This window comes from Helianthus annuus, chromosome 2 (genome assembly GCF_002127325.2).
Source record: "Helianthus annuus cultivar XRQ/B chromosome 2, HanXRQr2.0-SUNRISE, whole genome shotgun sequence".
Lineage (NCBI taxonomy): Eukaryota > Viridiplantae > Streptophyta > Magnoliopsida > Asterales > Asteraceae > Helianthus > Helianthus annuus.
In genome coordinates, this window is record NC_035434.2 from 157794802 (window position 1) to 157816248 (window position 21447).

The window sequence follows — 21447 nt, forward strand, 5'->3', positions numbered from 1 at the left end:
ATCCAATCAAACTCTCATCTTCTCAGCAACTTCTCAGCAACAACTGCTTCAATCTGTATACTATAAAACAAACATCTCAAGAAACCATAAGAATTTTTCAACAAAGTTAAATAAATTATTATTTTTCAAGAGATAGTTAAACTGTATTACAGATTAAGCATTTTCAATTTCATCACCAACACGCAAAACATTTTGTTCAACACACAAGAACCTGTAAGATTTAAAAATTTTGAACTCACTTACTAACACAGTCTCCCCCTATCAGTAACAATTCCTCCAAGAATAAAAGTTTTCCGTACGTTAAGAATTTTAACAGAAAAAGACACTATTTTTGGATTTTTGTATTTTCTGAAAGCAAGTAAATAACAAAAACAATAAACACTCTATTTTTGTGAGAATCACTGGTAAGAAGATCATATCAGCACAATCAAACTGTTTCACACAATTAGATAATTCTTTATTTAATTTTGTCGTGAAAAACAGTTCAAGACGATTTCCAGTATGTTTGTCCTCTTAAACAAAATGCATGAACATTTCAAGTACCATTACCATATGATACATTAAGGTAATATTAATTCTGATATATTAGCGTGTCCCACTTCAGGATGTACCCCCGCGATCAAGGTATGCACAAAGAATCATCGTAATAGGTGAGTATACTGATGTCATACTTTAAGATATCCTGACTGTGTCTAGTTCTGCATATAAACTGTTTTATCATGTTTTAATTTCTTAACTATGAACACCCAAATAACTACTAATCAAATCCTGGAAATATAAACAACACACTCTATCATGCAAGTATCTTCCCTACCACATATTTCACAAGTCCAATCCAGAGTTCTGAAATCTTAACTGGGAATAGGTTGAGAAGAGAACAGAATAGATCTTTAGTAGAGATGGTATAATATACAGATCAAATGAGATTTTCTCAGTTTGATATAGGTTTCTTGGGTTTCTTTTGGGCACTAGAGGGCCTTTTTCGGGTGTATTAGATCTACAGCGCGACAACGTACAGCTAGGTCAGCATGTATCTGGATGCAGCAGAAGCTGTCGTTGCCTAGCACCTCCAGGTCAGCATATATCTGGATGTAGCAGAGGAGGTACACGACTTTTTTCAGAGAAGATTTCAGAATCAGATCAAAATTGTGTGTATCGGGAAAGCATACAGACATTCAAATAGAAATGAGTTAATTCCAAGTGACTTTCTTTCCTGGGGTCATGTACAATTTTAGTTCTAACAGACAGACAGCCAAGATATCCCTAGTTGAAACAACAGTATAAAGACCCAAAACTTCAGATTTTGGCAATCTATCAACGCAAGAATTAAGGTCATTAAACCATACACCACTAATGTGTTCCCCACTCATATTCAGTTTATTTAAGTTTATATCATGTTGGTAAGTTGATTATTTCATGCTTTTTGCCTACTGGTACATCATATGATGAAGCTGCTATCACACTTAAACAATTTAGGTTCAACTTCAGTGTGACAATCTAACTTGCTGATGTACTATCATTTCTCCTTTTGCACACAGTGAAATCTCATTTTTGATTTTCTATTTTTTATGTTTTTGATTTTTCGATTTTTTTTTGTATTTTTGATTTTTTTTAGCAAAAGCAGTAAACTATTTACAAAATTCTTATGAAAAACCAGTTATTCAGGATTCCTCATCCCGTTGAGTTCGACTAAGTGTTCAAAGCGAGCCCTGTCAAATGCTTTAGTATAAAGATCTGCCAGGTTATCCTCTGTGTCGACTCAACACTTTGAACTACAAATTAAATCATTAATATATCAATCATCAATCTCACACCCCCCTTCATGTGCCTAGAGCAGCCATTATCAACATAAGTTGATAATCCTCCTTAGCAGCTCCTGCACACACCCACTAAGAAATTAGTTAGATTGGGGGACCCAAGCCTTAATGGTCTTGGGTCGTCCAAATTCACCAACTATTTGAACATCCATCCAATATCCATTACTCCTAACTGGAGTCTTGGATCTCAGACCTGTTGATGGAAATGGGTTTTGATTTCGACTAGGTCTTTCGTCCTGAGGGTTCCTATATACATTTGGACTATTTGACCTTTGGAAATTTTGATTTTGAAACCTTGAAGTTTGATTCCAAGAAGCTTGATTGTTAAAATTTCTAAAGCCATTGTTATAAAAAGTTCGACCACCATTATTCTGGTATCGATTTTAATATTGACTTTGACCTCTGAAATTATTTGAATTATAATTGTTCATTCTAGGTGAACTGCTTCTAGGTCTCTGATATCTGCTTGGTGGAGATCTAGGCTGAAATCTTTGTTGATTTCTTTGAAAACGAGGAACTTGTGGAGTTCCTTTTTCAGCCTTATCTACACCAACAACAACATTTTGTGGTTGCTTAGGAGCAGATTTCTTTGGAGAATTTGAGCCTTTCTCCTCACTATCACCACTCTTCTCTGGTAACTTCTCTTTCTTTCTCTCACTCATTTGTGCTTCAGTCTTTTTGTTGGGACAGCAGCTAGCTACATGTCCCTTTACGTGACACCGGAAGCACGATCTCCTTTTCAAAGACTTCTTAGCAGGAGTCTCTGAGGTAGATCCCTTATCAGATGGTGATGATGCCTAGGAAGAATTTTGTTCAGTTTGCTTTCATTCAGATTTTTCTTTGTTTTTATTTTTAGCAAACTCTACATTTGATTCTTTTTCAATAACAGCGGTTTCATTTTTCATATCACTACCTTGAACAAAATTAATCTTTTTAACAAAAGTTTGATTTTTGCTCTTATGAGGTGAATTTTTATTTTTCAAAGATTCCCTGTTATTGTTCTTCCTAGCATCACCACTCTCAGACCCTTCACCTTGACTTGATGTCGATCCGAAACTACTTGGTGCAGTTGACATATGGGCTGCTAGCTCATCTTCATCAGGGAGGAAAGAATAGTCATGACTAAGAGGAGGTGGGACTTCATTATATCCCACACTAGTCTTGTCATTACTCTTCTTTAACCCACCCATCATGTGTTTCATAACAAAAGACGAATCTCTGAATTGACTTAATTTCTGTTCAAGTTCAATAATTTTGAGTTGTGCATCTGACAACTCTTTGCATTTTTCAGAAATCTCTTTTGTTTTCTCAGCCATCATTTCGTGAGCTAAATCTATGACTTGAAGTTTTTCATTTAGTTTGCAGGTTAAAGAATCAATTTCAGTTTCATAACCTTTAATTTTCTTCAAGTATAGAGATTCATTTCTTTTAGCGAAAAAAATTTGACTCTTTTATGCTAGACATCTCGCTCACCAGACTTTGGTTTTGAGTTGACAACCTGTCAACCTCACCCAGTAGTTCACGACACCTCAAACACATAGAATTAAATTGTACCTCTTTCTCATGAACTTCTGTAGTTTGATCATCACTAACCTGTTCAGCTTCACTCTCATTCTCTACTTCAGCATCCACTTTTGATTCAGCATTTTCCACTTCAGATTCAGCATCACTCACAGTAGTTTCAGCCACATCTACTGGCACTATCTCTGCCATGAACGCCTGAGTGGCACTCTCATTTCCCTGATATCGCTTTTGTAATGCATCCCACATATCCTTTGAATTTGTGTACTTTGTGAAGGTATGCTTGATGCTATCAGGTAAGGATGACTTTATTGCAGCTAAAGCTCTCTTTTCAGCTTCATACACTTTCTTATCAGCCTCATTCATGTTCACGTAGTCTGTTCTACGTCGTCTGCCCTCAAAATCATGTACTGGGTTTATGTACCCATCTTCAATACATATCCACATTCGTGCATCCTGAGATTTAATGAAGGATTTGAAGTTGTCCTTCCATGTAAGATAATTCTCCACCTTCATCATCTTAGGAGCATTCAAGTTGGTCATGTTCGACATTTTTAACGTAACAGACTGGTAAAACCGTACAAAATATCTCCGAAAACAGTGGTTACCAAATTACACCTTTAGAATCGTCTCGAAAAGACGAGTCCAATGATATATAATGTCAAAAACCGAATTCGGGATTTTCCAGAGGTTTTTTTTTTGTCCTAAAAATCAACCGAGTCCAACGGTGCAAACGGTTTCGTCAAACGAGCTATGGATCACTTTCTATTCACGAAAACGTTAATTCCTCTATGCGTATCTAGTTCCTCCACTCCACTTTTTAATTTTACTGGCAAACCAACTTAATTTCACCGTGTCACGCTAATTATGCTGGCAAACCAAATTAATTTCACCGTGTCACGCTAATTTTGCTGGCAAATCAACTTAATTTCGCTGGTAGAGGAATTATAATTATGCTAGCTTTTTAAATTTGCTGGAATAAATATGCTAGGTGATCAAATTAATTTTGCTGGTTAATTTCTCTAGATAACTTCGCTGGCAAGTCAATTTCGCTGGCACGACGGTTAATTTCGCCGATCACCGTAATAATTTCGCTGAGGACAATTATACGGTTACCAAAGTCGCCTTTGGATTTAATTTCGCCGGTCACCGAAGTTAAATTCGCTGGATCAGATAATTGGGAAATTTAATTTCACCGGTCACCGAGGTGCTAGGTCACAAATTCGCTGGTCTGTCAGAGTATTTATCCGAATTCAGCAAATTTGCTAGAACCAAATCTTTCCAAAGTTTGAAAAGATTTTATTCTGATTTCCTGCAAAATCAAACACCAAATCAGCCAAATTTTTTGAAGAAAATACGAAGAACACGAAGAACACGAAGAACAATCTTCGAATCTTCAAGACTTTCTTGCCAAAATCCTTCAAAAGTCAACCAAACCTGCAACCAAAAACACTTAAACAGCAAAATTAAATACGCAAACAGATCAAACAACCCTAAAATTTTCAAAAATTATATCAAACCCAAGAAAAATTTCGAAACCCTAGTTTTCAGGTTTCAAAATTTTTGAAATTTTCACCCAAATCTGTAGACACAATTCTGAACCGAGCTTCTTTAAGAGCCTAAAGCTCTGATACCAATTGTAGGTCCCCTTGAGTCTTATGGATCTTCACAGAATTGTCTTTCCAATCAAGAGTGCGGAATCCTCTTGATCAGAATTAGCAGAAAACGTGTAGAAACTGAAACAGCAATTCACTTTCAAACTGGGTTTTCTATTGATTATCAATCTCACGAATTACAATCAATCCAAAACCCTAACACACTCAAATTCGTCCAAGCTGTAGGAGCTCTCACGAAATTCTATCTCTCACAACTGTTTTGGCTAATTTACTGATTAACTGATCAACCTAAACCCTAAAGCCTAACCTTGTTTATATAACACAAGGTTTACTATTTGGACTAGGGTTTCCTACATGGGCAAGGCCCAATTCGTTCCCCCTTGACCCAAATGGGTTTAGTTTAGCCCAAACTCTATAATCTCACTATTACAAAGCTAAACCCGCTAACTGTTTATCGTTAAACTAATTACAAGATATCCAAAGACCAAATCTAAGCTGTTGTCACAAACATGCACCAACAATGGAAATGCACATGTAAGTTTTCAAAGAATATAACATATGAAAGAAATATATGTTATTATTGTTAATGATTTTAATAAGTTTAGCAAATTTATTAACGGAAATTTACAATAGTGATGGACTTGTAGATGCTTCTACCACCATCATTGTTGTTTAAACTATGTGGAGGCTTGGTCCTCAATTTGGGAGAGTATCCCAATACATGGTATTAATGAAACAACAACGTAAATGTATATATTACTATAGGCATGCGTTAATGCTTTGGTTGAGAGTCAATCTAATTGACTATATCTCAAGACTCAAGTGATTTTATACAAAGAATTTCATCAAAGTGACTTGGGTTAAGACTTATGTTTAAGTCTTTAGGAAGTCAATGATGAAGCCTTGGAGATAAAAGGCAAACGAGTTATGATCCTAATGGATGAAGTTAACTATGATTTTGAGGTCTTCCCAAAACCGATGGTTTTGGAATGGTGAAATAAAATTTCATTCTTCTGTCTAAACTAAGAAATGAATGTTCGGAAGAGATAGTGCGTTATCTCTTAAGGCTGTGAAGAATCAGAATGATGCATCTTCTGTTCACATGCTAGAGTATTGTGGTCTAAAGCATGCTAGACTAATACTTGTTAATTTATATGCTCGACGGAGATTAAATTAACTTTAAACATTCAAAATATGTGATGACACAAGAACGAATTTTATGCTAAACAAAACTATAAATATAACTTCATTAAAATGCAAGCAATGTGGGGGGAGGAGGCCATTTAAGAAACAAACCCTTTAGGGTATGTGGAAATGGTAGTTGAGAAGTTTTCTCAAACTCGAAATGAAAGGGAGAACCTTTCATCACCCCATTTGGATGCTATTCAATTACACTTAAATGTGGGGGTGACTTGCATTTGAATGTGGAAATTGTAGTTGAGAAGTTTTCTCAAACTCGAAATGAAAGGGAGAACCTTTCATCGCCCCATTTGGATGCTATCCAATTACACTTAAATGTGGGGGTGACTTGCATATATTGCAAACGCATGACCAAGTGGAGTACACAATGGTTATATGGAGTCAATCGAGTAGATTGGACTCGAATGCCAATTGGTTAGATTCATAATCTAGTAAGATGTCGGTCATGACACACCAAAGGCATGGTGAAAACGTGTCTAGCCATGAATTGAGTTTCATGTCATTCTAAGACAAGGTACATAACTGGATCCAGGTTGAGATCACGAGTTATAAGTCTTATGAATCGACTAAAAGGCAAAAGTGACTAGCGAGTCAAGAACACGTTAGAACAACTGATCGCTATTTAAATTATCGTTGGTGACTTAGAAAAGTCAAAGATAATTTTGGATCCAACAACCAGTGGGTTGATAAGAGATCAGGTTGTGGAATGGGACTAAAGCCATGGAAAAAGGGACATGAGGGAAACCTAACCTAGTTGACTGGAGATCCCAAGATCTAGGTTCAATAGGCCAACTTAATCATGAACCGAAGGGTAGTCACTATGGGGGCAAAGCTAATATATATGTTTATATATGAGCTAGTATATATATTTATATCTCCCCCAAAACTATAAAAGGGTGTTTAATTACATCCTAGTCCATTCCTATAATATCCAGTGACATTGTTGTGAGGCTAAGTGATGTGTGTAAAATGCAACATATAAATTACATCAAATGAGGCATAAAACTAACCCTTTTTAAGTACTAATGTTGGAAAAGGCGTGCTTTTGTCTTCCTTTTGTATTTTCAGGATTAAATGAGCTCAAATCAACAAAAGAAGCAAAAAGACAGCTAAATCTAACATAAATACAAGAAAGGGAACAAAAGTGGACTGCCCGACCCCTCGACAGCATCCTCCCAAGCAAAACAGAGAAGGCAGAAGACTGAACACGCCCCGTGCTCAGCGAGCACGGGGCCGTGCCCAAGAAGCAGCAGAAAAGACAAACCTATAGAAGCTTCTATTGCTCGCAACGGGGCCGTGCCCAGTGAACACGGGGGCGTGCCCAAAGTACTGCAGGCGTATTAATTGTAATTGCGAATTACAATTAATGAAGAAAGATAGTGTCAGACGGGCACGGGGCCGTGCCCAGCGGACACGGGGCCGTGCCTAGGCTTCTGTTCAGCCTATAAATATGAGTGCTTGGAGCCATTGCAACTCATCCCTTGGCACACCACCTCTCTCACACTTCATCCACCACCCACCACCATCACAACACCATCATCCACCACCATCATCCATTGTCCATCATAGAGTGTGTGAGTCGTCTCGGGATCCAAGATTGATCGTAAGAGTTCTTGACAATCAAGGCCATGTTTGCCTAAGTCTCTTACATCACTTGGTGAAGACAAGTGTTTAGTATAATACTTTTTATTTTTAATCTTTTGCACTTCTTAATTGGTTTTGTATTAATGACTTTAATAACTAGTTGCTTGTGTTGAAGGTGATTCTTCCTTATCGTTTGTCCGTGGTGTCTTGGCATTATTTTACTGTCTATATAAAATAAAAGATTTTCACCATTCATATCTCCACGGTCTATATGGAGGTATGTTGGCTACCTGGTCGGGGGTTAAGGAAACGGTTTGGTAAGGGTCTTGCCTTTGTTCAGCGTTTAGAGGTCCTGCAAGGGACCTGGGTCAAATTTAGTAGGACCTCCTTCAATACCCAAAGGTATTGGATGGCGGGGGTCCAAACTCTTTGATCCCCTCATAAGTTAACTACTATTAATACTATAACCCGGCTATTTAGGACTGTATCCCTGCTGACTCAGACTACTTAGTCGAGGGTAACGTCACCTCCAAAAGAGGGGCCTACCATAATTTGCATTAATAACTTAATTAATTATCTTTCAATAATCCGACCCTTTAGGATTGTATCCTTGCTGACTCAAACTACTGGGTTGAGGGTAACGTCGCCTTCAAAAAAGGGGCCTACTACAATAACTAAGATAATCTCTTAAACAAGTGCAAAAGTGCAAAAATAATCAAAGGTTATACTAACACACGAGTCGGATCCAAGTGATTCATCTTGTCTATCTGTTTTTATTTTTATTTTATTTTTCAGCATTTAGTTAGTTTTATTTTCTTAGTTTTAAAAATCTTTTCAAACATTTTGATTTGATTAGACGTTGAGGATAAACCGGTACTAAAAGCTCTTGTGTCCTTGGACGAGCTCGGTATCTTACCAACACTATACTACGTCCACGATGGGTGCACTTGCCCATATGTGTGTTTAGTGTTAGTAAATATCGTGTTTTATAAATTTAAAACTTGGCTAAAGTGTAAAAAGGGCTTAAAATATATACTTAAAACATATACACACTAGCACGCATCACTAAGCATACTATGTGATTAAATGATTCGTGTAAATCATAATGAACCATAATGCTTTTAATGATTTAAAGGGAAATCACCTATGTTGGAGAGAAGTGTGGTCGCTTCGAATGGAATTAGGGCATAATTCCTAGAGCTCCCGCAGAACCAGGAAAGTGCTCCATGACCATTATTGGAGACATACATGAGGAGATGGCCCAGCTAGGGAAAGTATTGTGTGAATGTATATTGTCGTTTACAGAAATGGGGGGTTGTTCAAGGACATCACGTCTACAAAACCCTAGTAGGCTAAGTATGCTTCACAAAGGAAGGTTCAAAGGCTACACCTACCTATCCTGCAATACTCGACTGTCGAGTTTTCATCGGGGAATTTTGTGTGTTTTAATCGATCTCCATTCATGTGGGGGATTGTTGGAAATTTTAGTGAAAATGAGTTTTTCACTAAATATTTTGGACATCAATAATATTTATATATGTGTTGTATAAATAATTATTTATGGTTTGTGTTCAAACTATGTCCAAATAGAGCTAAGATGAATGAGATATCGAAGCTTGAAGTTGTATGTTTGGAACAAACAGAGATGAATAAAATGGATTAGTTTTGTCAACTTGTCCCACATAGGTGGGAAGACAAAACTTAAAGTGGTTTATAAGGAGGAGCAATCCTTATACTCATGCACATATGCGCGCGTGCTGTGGGCTATAGGCCCTGTGTAGTGCACTTTGAAACTTCGCACACCGCCTTTGTATTTTTGTCCATGAGCGCGTGGTCAGATATATGGTGGGCCCGCGTATGGCGCACCCTTGGGTGGAGTAGGCGGATGCCATGGCATGGCACATGTCATTGGCTATGGCGAAGAATGCAAGTGGCGCACAAGTTTGGATGACGCATGACCAGGTGGCGTCCTGGTATGCATAGTCGCATCCGTGTAGCGCACGAGTATGGATGGCGAATGACCAGGTGGCGTCCTGGTATGCGTAGTCGCATCCGTGTGGTGCGCGACTCCATATGGCGTGGCATGAGATCCTTGAAGCGTGGCGCGCGGACTGGCGGATCAGTTCTAGCGCGCGCGCAGGTTTGCAACAGCAATAGAAGTGCTGGTTGGACCCAGTCAAACTAGTTGTCTCAAACCCATTTAATACGTGTCATGATGAATATGACCGTTATTGACTAACCACTTAAGTCCATTTAATTAGAGATTAATGTCATATTCATTATCTTGTTTATTACAAGATTAATGTAATAGTTATGACAAGATTAATGTCTATTTTATTACTCGTTTTAATGAGATTAAAACTATGGGTGTATATATATGAACTTGGTGGTTCATACTAAGAACACAAGGAAATAGACATTCTCTTTAGTCTCGATGTTTCATTGAGAGGAGTACTCTCAATTTTACACAACTTCACATTGTTCCAATTTTTATAAACACCAATTTATACCCGGTGTAATCTCGGGCGCGAGTGTCATCTCCGGCAGTACAACTACTGCTTCAGTTGTTGTATCCTGGAAACATACCGTCTGAGAGGAGGCGCGGAATCTGTTTTAAGGGCCCCGTGTCTAACACGATCCTCAACCAAAACCGTCAACGACAGTTTTTTCATTGTTGCATCGGAGGTTTGTACAAGATGGTGCGGTTGAAGTTCTTCCAAAGATGTTGGCTTGAATCAAGATTGGTACAATTAAACTGTATTTTATATTGGTTTATTTATTTTTGTAACCGGTACTGTAATAGTCGAATTTCCCACAAATAACAAGAGTCTCGTTATTAGTTATTATTTTTTATTAATATTTTTAATAAAAAGTGAACCTAGTTCCTATAATAATCTCCTGGTGAGTGTGAATAGTTTAAAGCTACACTAGTTAGTGAAATCTCTTAAGCTGATCAGTTACGGTTACCTTTACATATTTAACAAATCTGACTATTTTTTTAACTATGAATCTATACAGGAGCTAGACCAACAATTTTGATATATTTATTAAGGCTACACGGTATGGGGGTCGTCCCCCTACCGTCTCGGTCCGGCAACGGCAGCAACACCAACCCGCCCCTCCCCGTCCCCGTCCTCAACATCGCTTCCTGGACGTTGGCGACGAACCAAAACTGTGGGCCCCTCCTAAATCTAACCGTTAGATAAAAAAAATTCCAGGTTCGCCGGAATCTTGCCTGCTTCGTCGGAGAGGACAACGGCCTTTCAAAGCGATAAGGTGTTCCAGGTTTGCTTATTTACAACAATAGTTCCTGTGGATTCAATAATGTTTTTTAAGTTTATTTTTTTTTACAACAATGGTCCCTGGGCCTTTCAAATTTTCTGTTTAAATTTAAGTTATAATGTTTTTAAGTTTATTTTTTTTTTTATGTTTATGTAATGTCTTTTAATATTAATGATAATTTTTTTATTAGTTTATTTGTTAAATGTTAAAAAATATGTAGAAGATTAAAAAAAAGTAGAAGATTAAAAAAAACATAAAAGTGGTGGGGAGGACTATGACTAGGACCATTCTCCCATACCCTCTACTTTTGAGGGATGAAGCATCTTTGGAAGGACTATGACGTGACATCTACGTGGCGGATCATCCTTCCTTGGAGGACCATCACCATACCTTGTAGCCTAATAACAATAACAATTTACTAAGTACAAGCTTTTTAGAAATTTTTAGAAATAATACACACACATAGTATATATTGTTTCTTCAAAATTTAATAATAGTGAAGAGTACGTGGCGAGAGCATTTGACCATCTGTCAATGACTTTTACACATGGAGGCTAACAAAGTGATACATTTTGTTTTTCTTTGCAAACAAGACAGGCTTCACTTCAGTTCTCAAAATCAACGAGAATTTATAGCCTTCAAATATCTAGGGGGCACACTCTCGAGACACAGAAACCAATACTACAAGAAAACTAAGTATCCACATGTCTATTAATTATTCCAATACTACAAGAAAATTAAGTACCCACATGTCTGTTAATTGCTTTTTTCAACGACACATGTCTATTAATTATAAAACTTACAAGAATCATGATCACACTTACTAAATCCTATCAATAAGACTAAAGGGTATAGGGGCCGGCTGAGGCCCGGCTAGGACCGGCACCGGTCCGCCACACCGCTCCCTGGGCTCGGCTCGGCTCGGCAAAAGCGGCTCCCCACAGCCGGAAGAGACGGGCCTCCTTTCTCTCACAATAACCTATATATACATACATATATATACATAAAGGGGCTCATCCCCCACCCCCTAAGTCCATCCCCTCCAAGCCGAGCCTACGTGGCGCTGACGTGGCGGCTCATCCCCTTGGGGATGAGGCTCTCCATACCCATTAGCCTAACAAATCTATGGTAGAGTTTGGGGAGTGTAAGATGTAGACAACATTACCTCCATCAACTGGATAGTAGTTTTGCATCAACCTTGACGGGAACTGTGAACAGTTCAAGTGGTACCAATGGTTATTTTGAAAATATTGCGGCGAAAATTTCATCAGGACCGTGAGTTTAGGAAAAATATCATAGTTTTGAAACACTGGAATTTTATTTATAACAAATGGGAATAAAACCATATTTTACAAACGTAGCTTTATTAGGGGGTAAACCCGAATACATAAAACAACATTTCTTAATTTAATTGATAAAATAAGTAACTTCTTTAAGCCTTTTTGGTGCCATATCACAACTCTTATCCAGATCTACTGTAATCACCTGAAACACGTTTAAAAACATTTTATCAGCACGATATATAGGTGAGATCATTCATTTGCATAAAAAGACACAATTTTTATAATTACAATATTAAGTGCTTTTACATTTGTTTATTTCTTTCAATTACTCAAATCAGTACTTGTCATACGCCCATTTCGGTGACTGTGGTCATATCACTGTTGATCATTCTCTCAACTAGTAAAGCTTATCAAGTAGTATATACAAAACCTCACATACTGACAGTAATTTAGGAATACAAAAACTTAATAACTGTAAATATATCTGGAAAGCATTTAGGGTTTTGAAAACATTTAAGTATCACATAATGTGAAGAAAAGAGAATGTCTTACAATGTTGTGAGAAAAAGAGAATAATTCACTTTGCAAATCTATAGTTCTGATTTAACAGGCCTCCTGATTCTAAGCCTTCTGATACTAAGCCTCTTGATTAACAATAACTTTATAGTTCCAAGTCTTCTGATAATTAAGCATATATTTTATCAGTAAATTTATACTTTTAAGCCTTCTGATTCTAACCCCTAATTTCACAGAATGTAATCCGTATTAGTGTATCAACCCAACTCAAACAATAATGATAATCACGAGATCAAAACCTCAACATAAGTTAACAAAGTATAACCTTATTCAGGCAACACTTTGGCAATCGTGATTGGTCTATCGATCAATCGGACATGATATTGTTTCAATGATTAGGGTTTAATACACGTGATGCAGAGAAATAGAGTGACGAGGGACATAGAAATTGATTTCTGAAATCGAAAATGTGAGAATGATTCTATCCCAGACCCGACGACCTTTATATAACCCAACTTGGACTCTCCCGCGCGTCGCGGGAGGAGACAGGGTGTCCCCCGCGTGGCGCCTGGGAGGTCGGCCTAGCCTAGACCTGCCACGTGGCCAGCATAGGTTTGACACGTGTCGGGTCGCGATGACACGTGTCCTCCGTTAGTTTTTGCCCAATCGCGTGTTTTTCTCGATTTTCGTGTCGGTTCTTATCACGCAAGCTCAGGACTTGATCCTAAATGGTTCGGTTTTTATTTATGAGTTTAGTAGGAGAATTTTTGTAAGGGTTCGTTCATCAACCACAAAGTTTTCTTAACCGCTAAGTTTTCTGATTTTTCATCGCGCACATTTGGGGTTTTCATTATCGGTTTATGCGAGATATTTTTGAGGGCTGTTACACAAGCCTTGGATATAAGACACATAACACTGAGCAATCAGAACAAAGCCCGATTAATTTAACACCCCAAAAATATTAAATTATAAAATATGTATTTATGTATATTTTTACACAATTGACCAAGATTAACTAATACATGATAGAATAATAAAAACAAATAGTTAAATTTTTTAAAAGAAAAAGGTAGACCCAAATTGATTTGGTAAGGGCAGATTAAGTAGGATTTGCTAGACATGCACCTATTTGACGACATAATCCAGAATAGAAGGTCAGGAAGATGTAGGATTATGGTTATGAATTTCCAGGGGAGGTTAAAAATTTGTTTTAGCTATGGATTAGAGACTTAGATGTCCAAACGCTCTAGGTGAACTTTGGATATGTTTGTGATTTTGTATTTCTATTTTTTTGTATCATGTTGTGGTTGTTTTCATTTGTACTATATTACCACATAACTACTACCTTTGTTATTGATAGCTTTCTTTTTTATATATTTAGTTTTGTTTGTTTATCTATTATTTATTTGAAGCCAAGAGTCGGCCACCTGGTATACTCTAACATCTATAGGTGTTAATCTTAGTTGGCATCCGTTAACACTTGTTAAACCGCTCCTAAAGGGTGTTAAGAAGCATTAAAAACTTCACATGTTAAGAAGTTAACTAGGAGAGAGAGGGAGGGAATCAAGCATTCCAAAATTTGCACACACACAACATGCTATATATATATATATGTATTTTAATTAATTTTAAGGAGCGTTAATGGGGTTAAACCATTTTCTTGGTGTGCGGTAAAGTGAAAGAGGGTTAAGTAGGTGACATGGTGCCTAAGTGTAGTTAAGGGGCGTGAAAGTATACCCCAGATTTATTGGATAAGGTGGTTATTATTTTTGTTTGAGAAAGACCAAGTCATTGTACAAAAAATTATTTATTTCTTTTTTTTCGACAGTAGGTTTCCTTTTTATATTTTCGCGTATAAGACATAGACGAGCTGCTTTAAAAATCGAGAGAGAAGTGATTAGGGTTTAATCATCACTATTATTTATGTTGAATTTGATTTATTAGAAAAATTCATTGAACGCTTTCAGATTAGCTTAGTTCTTCAACAACATTCTTTTATAGGTAAACATCATTTAATCTTAAATTTGAAAATATTTGAATTTACGTTATACCAATAAGTTTAATCTCAAGTAATGTCTCTCATGTTTAGTTTAATAAGTTTTACTATTGGTGGCTGTATGTTGTTTTTCTCTATTGCCTATCAACTTGTTGGCATGGGCATTCTTTTAGTAATATTTTAGTATAATAAGTTTTACTATTGGTGGCTGTATGTTGTTTTTTCTCTATTGCCTAGCAACTTGTTGGGCATTCTTTTAATAATATTTTTTGGCCTTAAAAAAAAGTTTAATAAGTTTTACTTGGCCATCACACTTTAGTTGAAACACTTTTTATACCACTTTATTTATTTTCGGTTTGCCCATTTTATATTCCAGTGATCAGATTTGCATGTAAACTTTTTTTTTTTTCTTTTTAGTGTTTGTTGAGTTATTGTTTATATATTTAATTAATTATTACAGCTCTTATATTACTTAATTTCTATAAAGTATATTTGACATTCCTTACTTTATTTATTTTAATTTTTATTCTGTAAGTTTTATACTATTACTAAATAAAAGAAACAAAATAATTTATTATTACTGGTGGTAGTAGTAATTTTTTAAATTTAAGGCATTTCAAATGCAATTACGTCCTTTTTATTTTTTTTATTTTCTATATTTTAATGTTTTTAAATAAATAACAAACTGTAGTATGTTCTAAGAGGAATACATATTTAAAAAGGTTTATTCAATATTTACTAAAGTAACATAACTTAAGAAATTGCTTGACATCTTATGAAATGTATTTTTAAATGATGAAATATCTTCACAAAACAAATATAGCTATATAGTCAACTTTTCTACTACTCTCATCCATAATTACATTCATGTTCAAATGATTAAAATAAATATAAGATTATAAGTAATGCATTAGTCTTTTTTTTTTTTTTTTAACTTTACAAGGTAATTTATCATCAAATGATTAGAATAAATACAAGATTGTAAGAAATGCATTAGTTTTTTTTTTTTTAACTGTACAAGGTAATTTATCATCAAATGATTAAAATAAATAAAATTATAAGTAATGCATTATTTTTTTTTTTAACTTTACAAGGTAACTTATCTGTTTACATTTAATATTTTATATTTTTTAGGTATATTCATTTATTACATTTATTTACAAGGTAATTTATCAGTTTACATTTAATTTTTTGTATTAAGAATGTATATTCATTTATTACATTTAATAAATAGATCATAACAGTATTGCATGCAAAAAAATTACGAAACACTCTTATTTAACACTTTAGTAAGTTGATTTTTGACCGAGTAACTGTAATTATTAATTCAAATTTCTATGGATATAAACTTATTGATGAATCAAAACGAATTTTATTAATTAATTATTAACGTTTTAATAAGCTCCAATAGAGTTTTTCATAGATAAGGCACCACATTGTTTTCTGAAAACCAATAACTAAAACTTACTTAAATGTGAAAATTATCATTATTTATTTGACTTTAATCTTAAGAAAATAATATGCTAACTCGGTTTAACATGAGTGAAAATTTTAATCTTAAAGAAATTAATATGCTAACTCGGTTTAACATGAATGAAAAAAGTTGATTTTGCTAATATGAGGATTAAAAATGATTTGAGGTAATAGAAAAAAAAAATTATTGTGACAAGATGTTAGAAATAAGTCAGATAAGAAATCCCTTAATTTTGAGAATGAATGTAACTTAATCTTGTTGCTTACATAAATTAGGGTTGTTTGACAACTTCTGAATAGTTAAGCGCTGAAACAGCAAGAGTTCTGAATCATAAAAAATCAGTATAATGCTTAACTTTTCAGAAGCAAATACCATTTAAACTCAACATACTGCTTAACCATTCAGAGGCAGTTGTCTTAATCATTCAGACATGTGCTCGCGAAACAAACAGTCTGAATCAGTCATTAAGAGCCAGTGGCGAAACTTGAGATTTCTGACCGGGGGGTCGAAAACGTATATATAAAAAAATTCTATAAAACCGGGGGGTCAAAAACGTATATACCCAAAAATTTCTTTACGAAAACTAGATACTCTCTATTAACGAGCGAAAAGTTCGGAGGGTCGGCCACCCCCTCCCGCCCCCACAAAGCTACGCCCTTGTTAAGAGGTAAACAAACAGCCCCTTAGTCTGGATGTATAATATGTTAATATAATAGATTGTATAGTTACAAATTAAAAAATTATACGATTTTTATTTAAGAAAATATGTAAAAGCAATATTAATAAAACGTTAGGATAAATATAACTTTAATTTTTGTAGGATTCTCTGTACATGTAATGTGAGCCATCCTGTTATGTGGAGGACCTAAGAATTAAAATCACATTGAGTAGGCTTCCATACCTGTACGCATAAATAAAATCATAATTCATAACTGCATTATTTACATTTAGAAGACTTGTAAATGCACTTTTTTAAAATAACCATTTAAGTCTAATTAGTCGTATAGCAAATGTGTCTTATTCACCGAATTTTTTCAAAGGATTAAAACTTGTTAAAGAAGCAAATGTTTTTGGTTGGCAAAGCAATTAGAATATATCACAATCATCAACCCTGGTGCTTGTCTCCTACAAAAATATGTGAGTTTAAATTACAAAGTGAAATTAAGTGGTATTTAAGTATATAAAAATTGGAGTTTTTACCATAATGATGTTAAAAGAAAAATCATTTATTATTTTGGTGTTGTTTGGAAACTATTTACCATAATAGTGTTTTTATTTACTTTTTTGATTACTCATTGATATATTAGAATTAAAAATAAGGCAGACTCCCTCACGGTGCACGTGTCATTGGGCTCATTCATTTTGTTCTTTTATTATACATTTTGTATCTTTTCTTTAATTAATTGTATATTTGTATTTTTATTTTAGATTTATTTAATTAATTGTATATTTTTTAACATGATCTAGTGATTTCTATTCATACTTGCCAAGTTACATCAAAACAAAAGGTAGACATGCAACAACCTACATCGTTACCCTCTTTTTTAACGTAATTTAGTATATATTTATATTTTTATTTTAGTTTTAGCTCTAAAATCAAACTGTGTTTTTTTATTTTTACTTTATTTATCACCAACACAAAAAATAATCAATTTTCATCAACCTGCTGTTCTTGGCACAAACAAACAACAGTTTTGTGGTGAAATAGATAAATTTAAACAAATTACATAATTATACTACACGTTGACGAAGTTTGTGAAATAGGGCCCGTCAAAGGGTATAGTTCCTAGTAATATGTTCTCGGTGATGTTAATCCAAAAGATGACCAAAGCTATATCTTCATCTTCACCAAAGATAGTCTTTGGAAAAGTCACCGTTGGAAAAGCCGAAGTTGCAAAAGGAGTTGGTAGAAAAACAAATATTCTTTTTTTTTGTTTTTAAATAAATATACTAGAAAAGGAAATAGTAAAAATAATATAAATAAATAAATAAATAAATAGAAAACAATATGTATGAGTTTTGAAAAGGAAGTTCAATATTTTGTTTCAAACGATTATGGTATTGTACCAATAAATAAATAAAAAATACGATTAAGTAAAAAAAAGCAAAACCTAAACTCTAATAAATCGTTCCAATAAATGCCATAGGGCAATTTTTTATTCTACCTAAATATAATATTAATTTATATTCCATTTTTATTTTAAAATACTATACTGATACCTAAATAAAAATATTATATTAATTAATTAAAAATATTAAATGGATAACTATAATTAAAACAATTAATATATTTTACTACAAGTAACTTCAATTTTATTTAATCGTTATTATGTTTTACTACAATACCACATGACAATTTTCCGTTCAATATCATCAACAAATAAATATATTTTACTACAATTAGAAATAGATAACGATTAAAGAAAACAAAATATAGATATGATTAAACATAATAAAATATAGTAAAATATGTCGTAGATTCTCCGATGTATTTAATGAAAATTATTTCATTATTTTGTTACCTCATTGACTAATGGTGTAAAAATAATTAAAAAGTTTACTAAATAATTGATGACTACAACAAACACTTTATAAGTGTGTTGGGTATAGGGCTGACATAACAGGTTAACCCGATCTGTTAAGACACGAACACGATAAGACACGAATCCGAAACACGTAAACACGAACACGACACGAAATCTTATCGTGTCAAATTTTTGAAACACGAACACGAACCTGTTAATAAACAGGTTACACCAAACGACCTGTTAAGACACGAAAAAATTACCAACGTATCATATGACATGTTTAAGACTCGAACACGACCTGTTAAGACACGAACACGACCTGTTTAAGATCCGAACACGACCAAATTAGAAAAGTTGTGAACCGGATAGGGAATGGTGGCGTTTGTGAGAGAGATTTAAAAATTAGGGATTGGATTGTGGAAAAAGAACCGCGTGTGTTTGTGTATTGATGACCCCATGTCCACACCCACATATAATATTTTTTTAATTTTTAATTATTAACATGTACCTAACGGGTCTTAACAGGTTAACGGATTTTAACCGGTTTAGACACGAAACCTGTTAAGGTCTTATTGTGTCGACATGTTTTAGACACGAAACCTGTTAAGGTCAAACACGAAACATGATAACTTCGTGTAGGTTCGTGTCATGTTATCGTGTTCGTGTCAGAACTGCCGGCCCTAGTTCGGTATTAATTAATATGAGTAAAAGATTACAAACTTGTGAAATGACTATCATGTACGTCTACATGTCTTATTTACAAATAAACTATTTTTATTATTCAACCCGTGTATACACGGGAGTATAACCTAGTTGTATAATAAAAGAATTAAGTAAAGAAAAGATAAAAATGTAAAATAAAAGAACAAAATATATGAGCCCAATAAAACGTGCACCGGGAGGAGTCTGCTCGTTCTTTTAATTTTTTGAGTAAATTGCCAAAATCGTCCCTGAGTTTTGGGCATGTTTGTCATTTTCATCCAACACAACTTTTTTTGTACTATAAAGTCCTTCACTTTTGGGATTTTTTGTCATTTTCATCCAAACGTCTGACTTTTTTTTTTTTTTTTTTGCCAAAATCGTCATTGAGATTTGAGATTTTTTTACCATTTTCATCTAAATGTCTGATAGAAAAATAAAGCAAATTAGACGTTTGGATGAAAATGTCAAAAAATCACAAAAGTGAGAGACTATATGGTACAAAAAAGTTGTTTTGATTGAAAATGACAAATATGCCCAAACCTTATATATGATTTTGGAAATTTACTCTAATTTTTTTTATGCTTATATTTAAGTGAGTAATCAAACAAGTAAATTAAAAGTAAATGGTGAGTAATCAAAAAAGTAGATAAAAACCAAATAAAAAAATATTGAAGTAAATAGTTTTTAAGTAACATTTGAATAAAAAAAAATAATGAAAACACTATTTTAGTATATAGTTTTCAAAAAACACTAAAATCTAAAGTCCACGGATTCGAGCATTTTTTTCTCTATTGAGGCAATCTCACTTTAACAAAAAAACTAACTACATGTGTCTCTAATGAACAATTAACATAGTTTTATCCTGATTAAAATGTTTATAAACTGTTTTGAAATGAATTAAATGAAAGTTTTGAATAGAAGACATAACATTTTAGTCATTGCATATTTTTTATTGACAATGAAAAAGAAAGTTTGAAGTGTGACTTTTTATAATATCAATATGGATTATTATCGGTCAATAAATTATACCTTAACACTAGTACAAATTTGATCAAAAGATGCGGTTAAATTGGCTATGAGATGCGGTTTTAGACCCGCATCTTATGGCAAAGCATTTTTTAGCTATATGCCAAAAGATGCGGTTACAAGAGATGCGGTTCTAGAACCGCATCTTTTGATATATTAACAAAAAAACTCATTTTCCTAATATACTCAAGAGATGGGGTTCTAGAACCGCATCTATTGGTGTTTAGAGTAAAATAATATATATATGTATATATATTGTTAATAAATTCACATAATTAATAAATTGTGTAAAAATTAAAATAAAATATACAAAAAAGAACAAAATTAAATTAGAACCAATATAATATGACCCAAGATTACAAAATACAAAGGTTTCAAAGTAACACAATATTACAAAAGTTTTCCAATAACACAATAATACATATAACTCTAAAGATGAAAGTGATATACAATAAGGGTCTGTTTGGTATGGGGTAATGGAATAGATGAGAGAATGGAATGGACGAGGTAATGGAATGGACAACGGAATGAAATGGATCATTCCATTCCATTGTGATGTTTGGTTACTCATATGTGAATAGAATGAATTATTACTTTGTACAATTTGATAAACAAAAAAAGATGAAGTAACGAAACACAACTGTATTAAAAACGACAAAAATATAATTGACTCAATAATAATAATAATAATAATAATAATAATAATAATAATATATTAATGATAAAAAATTAGTAATAGATTTTTCATATATATTAATATTAGTATGAATATAAATATAAATATAAATATAAATATAAATATAAATATAAATATAAATATAAATATAAATATAAATATAAATATAAATACAAATAAAAGTATAATAATAATAATAATAATAATAATAATAATAATAATAATA